Source organism: Rousettus aegyptiacus, unplaced genomic scaffold (genome assembly GCF_014176215.1).
Source record: "Rousettus aegyptiacus isolate mRouAeg1 unplaced genomic scaffold, mRouAeg1.p scaffold_m13_p_10, whole genome shotgun sequence".
In the NCBI taxonomy this organism is placed as follows: domain Eukaryota; kingdom Metazoa; phylum Chordata; class Mammalia; order Chiroptera; family Pteropodidae; genus Rousettus; species Rousettus aegyptiacus.
Window position 1 is genome coordinate 51,325,690 of NW_023416285.1, and position 7,560 is coordinate 51,333,249.

Genomic DNA, 7,560 nt, shown 5'->3' on the forward strand with positions numbered 1-7,560 from the left:
AAATGGATGCTAAAGTCACTGATGAGAAGTTATTGGGCAGTAGCATATTTACGGTTTCAAAGTATCACTCTACAGATTACTTATTCATTATAAATGGAAAAAGATATCTTTATAGGTATATAAACAAACAGTGGTATAGTCACTCTATGGATCAATATCTGTCTTTATAACTAATGAATACAAATAATATGTAATAACAGAAGGAAATAGTTTCTATGTAATATTTGAAGAAAAAGCAGAATCTAAAATTTTATATTTATATGTAGAGGATGGTAGAGTTAATAGACCTATTAAACCAAAAGGAAGGGGCTGGGAGTGACAGTGAGAAAGAGAGGAGGTGGAAGAGAGAGGAGAAAAGAGAGACTTATTTTGTCCCCAGACTGAGAACCAGGCAACTAGTATGGTCAGCATCTTTGGTTGCAGCTGGTAAATGTTCCTGATCGTTCTGACCTCTAATTGGTCTTTTGTCAGGAAATAAAACTTGCTTTTAGGTATATTCAATGATTAGTCAGAGATCAATTTGCTTTTTATTTTCTTCTCAGATATGGTAATCCCCTCTCATCAGTGGTTTTACTTTCTGTAGTTTCACTTACCCACAAAGAACTTCAGTTTGAAAATATTAAATGGAAAATTCTAGAAATAAACTATTTATAAATTTTAAATTCCATGCCATTCTGGGTAGTGTGATGAAATCTCGCACTGTCTCACCCAGGGTGTGAATCATTCCTTTTTTCAGTGTGTTCATGCTGTATGTGCTCCCTGCTGGTTAGTCATTTAGTAGCCTACTTGGTTATCAGATCAGTTATGAGAGAGAGAGAGAGAGAGAGAGAGAGAGAGAGAGAGAGAAACACTACACTCACATAACTTTTATTACATATATTGTTATAATTGTTCTATTTTATTATTGTTGTTAATATCTTCCTGTATCTGAATTGTAAATTAAACTTTATCTTAGGTGTATATGTGTGTGTGTGTGTGTGTACATATATATATGGAAAAACAATATATATATATATGGAAAAACAATATATAGGATTCAGTACTATCTGCAGTTTCAGGCTTCCACTGGGGGTCTTAGAATATAAATAACTCCTAAGATAAGAGGGACTACTGTAATTATTATTTGTGATTACTGGTTCATGCCTGGCAATTATGATAAGAGAGCTCCAATCTACTCATTTCACAAATTTAACCCCCTGTCACTGATAAGAATGGATTTTTTATAATCATATAAAGTAAAACAGCAGTCTGTGCCTAGTTAAAAACTTAAGGCATTTAAACTAAGTTTTCTTCCTGGTCATTTTGAATTTTCTTGGAATTATCTAACTGCTAACTCCCTCATTCATAGGTAATAAATTTTGAAACAGATAAACATGCCTAGGAAATTTTGCTTCAACAATATAGACATATACATTTACATATAGACATTTGAAAAAAAAAAAGAGAGACAGACAATGATATATTCAAAAGACTGAGAAAATCCTGGAAACCATAAAACAGAGGGAATCGAATTGATGAGGAACATAGAGAAGGAACTTCAGCTCAAAGTGTGGAAGTTGAGATCAGTTTTCCCAGGAGCATTTCAGAGAAGCTCTGAGTCTAAAGAATATAAAGAGCATATATAGGATCTAGGGAAATAATCAGGAGACTAAAAAAAAGCTAATTCTGAGCAGCTAAGTAGAAGATAACATCACTTCCTTTCTCTGCCTCCACACACACACAGAGATTACACAGCTGGGCAACTATGGTTGGTGTTTTTCGACTTTAGATCAAAATTCAAAAATGGCTCTTTCTTAGTTTGGGTTGCCCAAAAGCAGCTCTCTAGACAAAGAATCGCAATTTGGAAGGTGATTCAAGGAGACACAAGTGAGAAAGTGAGGAAGTGAAACCAGGACGAGAGAAAGGTAATAAAGCAGGTGTTAAGAAGAAGAGTAACAGTGTAGGCACCTGGGTGTAGTCCTACTTAGAACTGTCCAAGAAGTGGAAGATTTCCTAGAATTGTCCTTCCAGAGAATTAGGAAGCTAGGGCATTTATCTGCTGGCTGAAGTATACATGAGCAAGAAAAATAATCATGAAAACCTTAAGAAGAAAAAAAAAAAACGCTACTGGCATGAAGGGTTGTGCAAAGTAGCACTATCTGATAATAAAACACATTCTAAAACATCATAATAATTAATAAGGTGGCATTGGCAATTAAGAGAGAGACTGATACAACAAACTAAAAATCTAAAATTGTATTCCGATACCTATCCATCCAGTGGGATGATTTTAATTATACAGATCAAAAAGTAAACAAACAAACAAACAAACAAAAACAATTAAAATGGGGAAAATTTTCCCAACTATGATACAAAACCCAGAAGTACTAACAAATTCAACAATATAAAATTTTTTTCTAAGACTTTATATGGAAAAATGATATAGGCAGAGTCAAAAATATAGAAGAAAAACCGAGAAAAGATAGCTGCAAACTCTACCATAATATACAGAGTTCTCAGAAGTATGAAGAAGAAAAGAAACCAACAATCTTATAGAAAAATAGTAATATAATATAAACAGGTGGTACACAACGAGAAAAAAAAAGACTAGTGGAACTTAAACATTAAACAATGCTCATAAGAGAAATGTTCATCAAAACAACACCCAGCACAATTTCTTACCTATCCGATTAGTGAAAGTCAAAAAGCTTGACAATATACTTTGAGGATAAAACTCTGGGGAAATAGGTCTTTTCACCCATTGCTGATGAGAATGCAAAATTGTGATGCAATATCTATGGAGGGAGGGGAATTTGAAAATATCTGAAAAATATGTTTATGTCCTTTGAGCCAAAAATTTTCTAATGGGTACATATCCAAAAATATACAGCCACTATTACTAAATGACTAAAACACTAGGTTATTCATTGTGGCATTATTTGCAGTAGTAAAAGATTGGAAATAATCCAAACGTCCATCAATAGAAGGTCATTTAATAAACTATTGCATATCCACACAAAGAAAGTCTATGAAACTGTTGAAAAAATTGAAGAAACTTATGCATAATATCAAGGGATTGCCAAATTTGCATTTTTAAGAGAAGAAAGCAAGATAATATGTAACCTCTTGTGTAATATAGATAAGCGTAATAGGATCATATTTATATACATATTTGTTTAGATATTAAAAATAAAGAACAGATGGGTAAACCAGAAACTTAAAAAAGCTATTATTACCAAAGGAGAACAGGGTAGAAGGGATAGTGTCTTAGTTCAGACTGTTCTAACAAAATGCTGGGTGGTTTATAAACTACAGAAATTTATTTCTCACAGTTCTGGAAGCTGAGAGTTTGAGATGAGTGCCAGCAGCTAGTTGTATCTTCATGTGGCAGAGAGAGGGTATCAAGACAGTGCTACCTCATACAGAATGAATTAGAAAATACTCCCTTCTCTTCAATTTCTTTGAAAAGTTTGTGTCGAGTTAGTATTATTTCTTCTTAAAATGTTTAGTAGAATTCGCCAGTTAAGCCTGGAGTGTTCTTTGTGGAAATGACCTTAGCTAAATTTGCCATTTCTTTAATAGATACAGAAATAATGAGATTGTCTGTTTTTTCTTGAGTGGACTTTGGTAGTTTGTGCCCACTTCGTATAAGATGTAAAATTATTATTGGCAAAATATTTTTCAAAATATTTCCTTATTATTATTTTAATATCTATGATGATATCACCTCTTTCAAATCTGATATTGGTAATTTGTCCTTTCTCTTTTTTTTCTGCTAATAAATCTGGCTAAAGTTTTATCAATATTATTGATAATAATCTTCTGAAAGACCGAGCTTCATTGATTTTTATCTATTTTTTGCTTTCTATTTTATTGATTTCTGCTTCCATCTTTATTATTTTATCTGTATTATTTTCTTTCTTGTGCTTATTTTTTAAAGCACTCTTTTTTTTTTTTTTTTATTTCTTAAGGTGGAAGCTGAGTTCACTGATTTGAGACCTTCCTTCTTTTATAATATGCTGCCCAAGGATAACAGAGGTATATAAATTATATTAAAAAAAAAGAATGCCTTCCATGTTATAAATTTTAATTTCTTTTTTAGTGGCATCCCACAAATTCTTATATGTTATATATTCATTTTCATTGAGTTCAAAATATTTTTAAATGTTCATTGTACTTCTTTTTTGATTTATGAGTTCTTTAGAAGGGTGCTATTTATGAACATTTTGGCATTTCAAGACCTTGTTATTATTTATTACCAATTTAATTCCATACTCTCAAGCAATTCTCTGGACTCTCTCTTAACTCTCTGAAAGTGACATCATTGGAAGGAGACAAATTTCTTATATGCTAAACCACCATGGGAAGATAGAGGGACAGCCACAATGTTGGAAGAGCTAATTCTTTTTTAAAACTTTTTTATTTTTCAATTACAGTTGACATACAATATGATATTAGTTTCAGGTCTACAACACAGTGATTAGACATTTATATAACTTATGAAGTGACCACTCTGACACTGTACATAGTTATTACAATATTATTGACTATTTTCCTTATGTTATACATTACATCCCTATGGTTATTTTTTAACTACCAATTTGTACTTTTTAATCCTTACCCTATTTTATCCCAACCACCTCCCTCCATCTGGCAACCTCCAAAATGTTCTCTGTATCTGTGAGTTTCTTTCTGTTTTGTTTATTTATTTTGTTTTTTAGGGTACACATGTAAGTGAAATGACATAGCATTTGTCTTTGTCTGACTTACTCCACTTAGCACAATACCTCCTAGGTCCATCCATGTTGTTGCAGATGGCATTCTTTTTTTCATAACTTAGTAATTTTCATTGAATATATGTACTACCTCTTCTTTATCCATTCATCCATTGATAGACACCCAGGTAGTCTTCATTTCTTGACTATTATAAATAATGTTACAATGAACATATGGATTCCCACATCCCTTTGAAGTAGTGATTTTGGTTTCTTAGGATGAATGTAAGAAATAGGATAACTGGATCCTTCTTTGTCTCTTATATCCTTTGTTTTAAAGTCAATTTTGTCTGGTATTAGTAGTTACCCCAGTTTTTTGTTTGTTTTCATTTTCATGAAATATCTTTTTCCATCCCTTTATTTTCAGTCCATGTGTGCATTTTGATCCGAAGTGAGTCTCTTATAGGCAGCATATGTGAGAGTCTTGTTTAGTTATCTATTCAATCACCCTATCTTTTGATTAGACCATTTAATTCATTTACAAGATGCAAATTGAAGACTGAAGCTGGCTGTCACTAGTGCTAGGCTTGAGACTGCTTAGCAAGAGGTATGGGGCATGCCAAGGCCAGATGCTGCTTGTTCAGGTTTTGTGAACCTTTGTGAGATTTTAGGAAAAATTGTGGCATGAGTCAAGACAAGCGTATGCAAGGAAAAGTCACTGGAAGCAGCTTTCGTGGGCCTGCAAGTTAGGTGGCGCAGGGTCTCAGGGAATCACCAGGGCAGATGGAGCGATATTAGCTAGGTTGATGGAGATTCAGATTGGTGGGCTCCTATATTTGCATGCTGGGAATGAGGAAGGACTCAACAAAAAAAACAACGGTTTCTGCCAGCACGTCTGTTTAGTAGAAAGCTGCCTCTTCAATTCTCGACGTGAAACCAGATAATTCAGTTTCTTTGCACACGTCTCTGGAACCTTTTGAGCTGTTGTGCCTGTGCTGGAGCTCAGAGCAAGCGAGTCTGTCAGCAAGTAATAGCACAGGGCCCTTTAAGAGGAACACCTGGGTCTCGCAACCCTCCTCACTAAGCCACAATCTCCTCTGGTTTTTATCATCAGGAGTTGTGGAATCTTTTGGAAAAGCTAATTCTCATGAGTAGCTACTCTGTGCTCACTTGTTTTTAACAATTTGTCACTCCCACGGGAATTTTTAATATCAATAATGAGCAAGGTAACATCACTATAGATTAAAAGGATAACAAAGGACTATTTTGAAAAAAATTTTCCAATAAATTTGACAACTTAGATAAAATAAGCAAATGCCTTGAAAGACACAAAGTACCAAATAATAAAATACCATAAATAATCTAATTTATGTTTCACAGTGGCAATGGGGCAAGGGACAATCTTCTTTGCAATTTAAGAGCACAAGTTAGAATCTCTTATCCCCTCCTATCCACCTATCCACCCATCCACCCTCTTTAAAGATAGCTATCCTAACTGACACCTCTCCTCAATGCTCATTAAACACACACAAGAGATCTTAAGAGGCTTTAACCTCTTCATGGTCTCTTAGATATTTTATGTTAATTTCTCAGACCCAGGCTTCTCCCTCTTCCTGATGTAGGTTTTAGAAGATGGAGCTGGCAACTCCTTTGGTTCCTTATAAGAATATGTAGCCATGTGATATTCACCTACATATCCAACAAATATTTATAGAATAACTGTTATGTTCCTACTCTGTTCTACATGCCGAAGAGAACAAAAGTGAACAAAACAGACTGAAATCCCTGTCCTTATAGGGCTTACACTAGTGGAGGTAGACAGAAAAATATGCTAATAAGCAAGTAAAATCTAGTGTATATCAGATGATGATAAGCCTTGTGGGGAATAAGGATAGGAGTACTATTTAAAATAGGGTAGTATGGAAAGACATCATTATTTAGCAGCTAAAAATGAGTAGAAGCCTGAGGAGTTGATGAAGTGAGACCCACACATATTTGAGAGCAGTTTTCCAAGCAAGAAGAATCACAAGGGCAAAATTATGAGCTGGAAATTAATTGGTAATTTGTTTTTTCTGTATAATGTTTTCATATTCAATTCTACTTTATCCTATTGTGATCACTAAGTTAATACTTTTCATAATTACCACAAAATCAGACAAAATCCATAGATGTTGCAACAGAATTGAAAGAAAAATGTAAAGTACGAAGCAATTGATTTAGAACTGAAAGCTTATTTTATTGTTCTAAAGCAATTGTTTTCTCCTGGTGGATAGGCCAAAGCCCGCATGTAATTTTTAGGTTTCTATTCAAAGCTAATACAATAAACAACCTTCCTACTGGGAGACTGATTTTTTTTTTTGTCACCACTTGCTGACCTTGCCCCTCTCTACTCCTTCTCCTCCCCCTACTCTCCAGCTTCCATATTATGAGTTATCTTTCTAAAAGCTAACTACTGATGGCTCTCCTCTGCTTAGATATCACTTTGGTCCTCCGTTACCTATGAAATATTGCCCAAAGCCCAGGAAAATCTGGCTCAATCTCACATATACATAGCTTGCATATCTTGCCTCATCTTCCATATCTATACCCTTTCTACTCAATCTGTCCTCCCCTAAAATTATTTATGTTTTGTGATAAGCTGTTATACTCTTTCATAAATTGGGTTTCTTTTGTACTTGAACTGATAAATACCCACTCATCTTCTAAGAATCTTTTTAAATGTTTGTCTCTTCCAGTGAGACACTTCCCCCAATCAGAACTGGTCTCACCTACTCTGATTCTCTCAACAATTTGTCGTCATATCTATTACAACACAATCCATTGCTATTAGCTGTTTCCTTCTCTACTGAAGCAACTGGAGGACTGT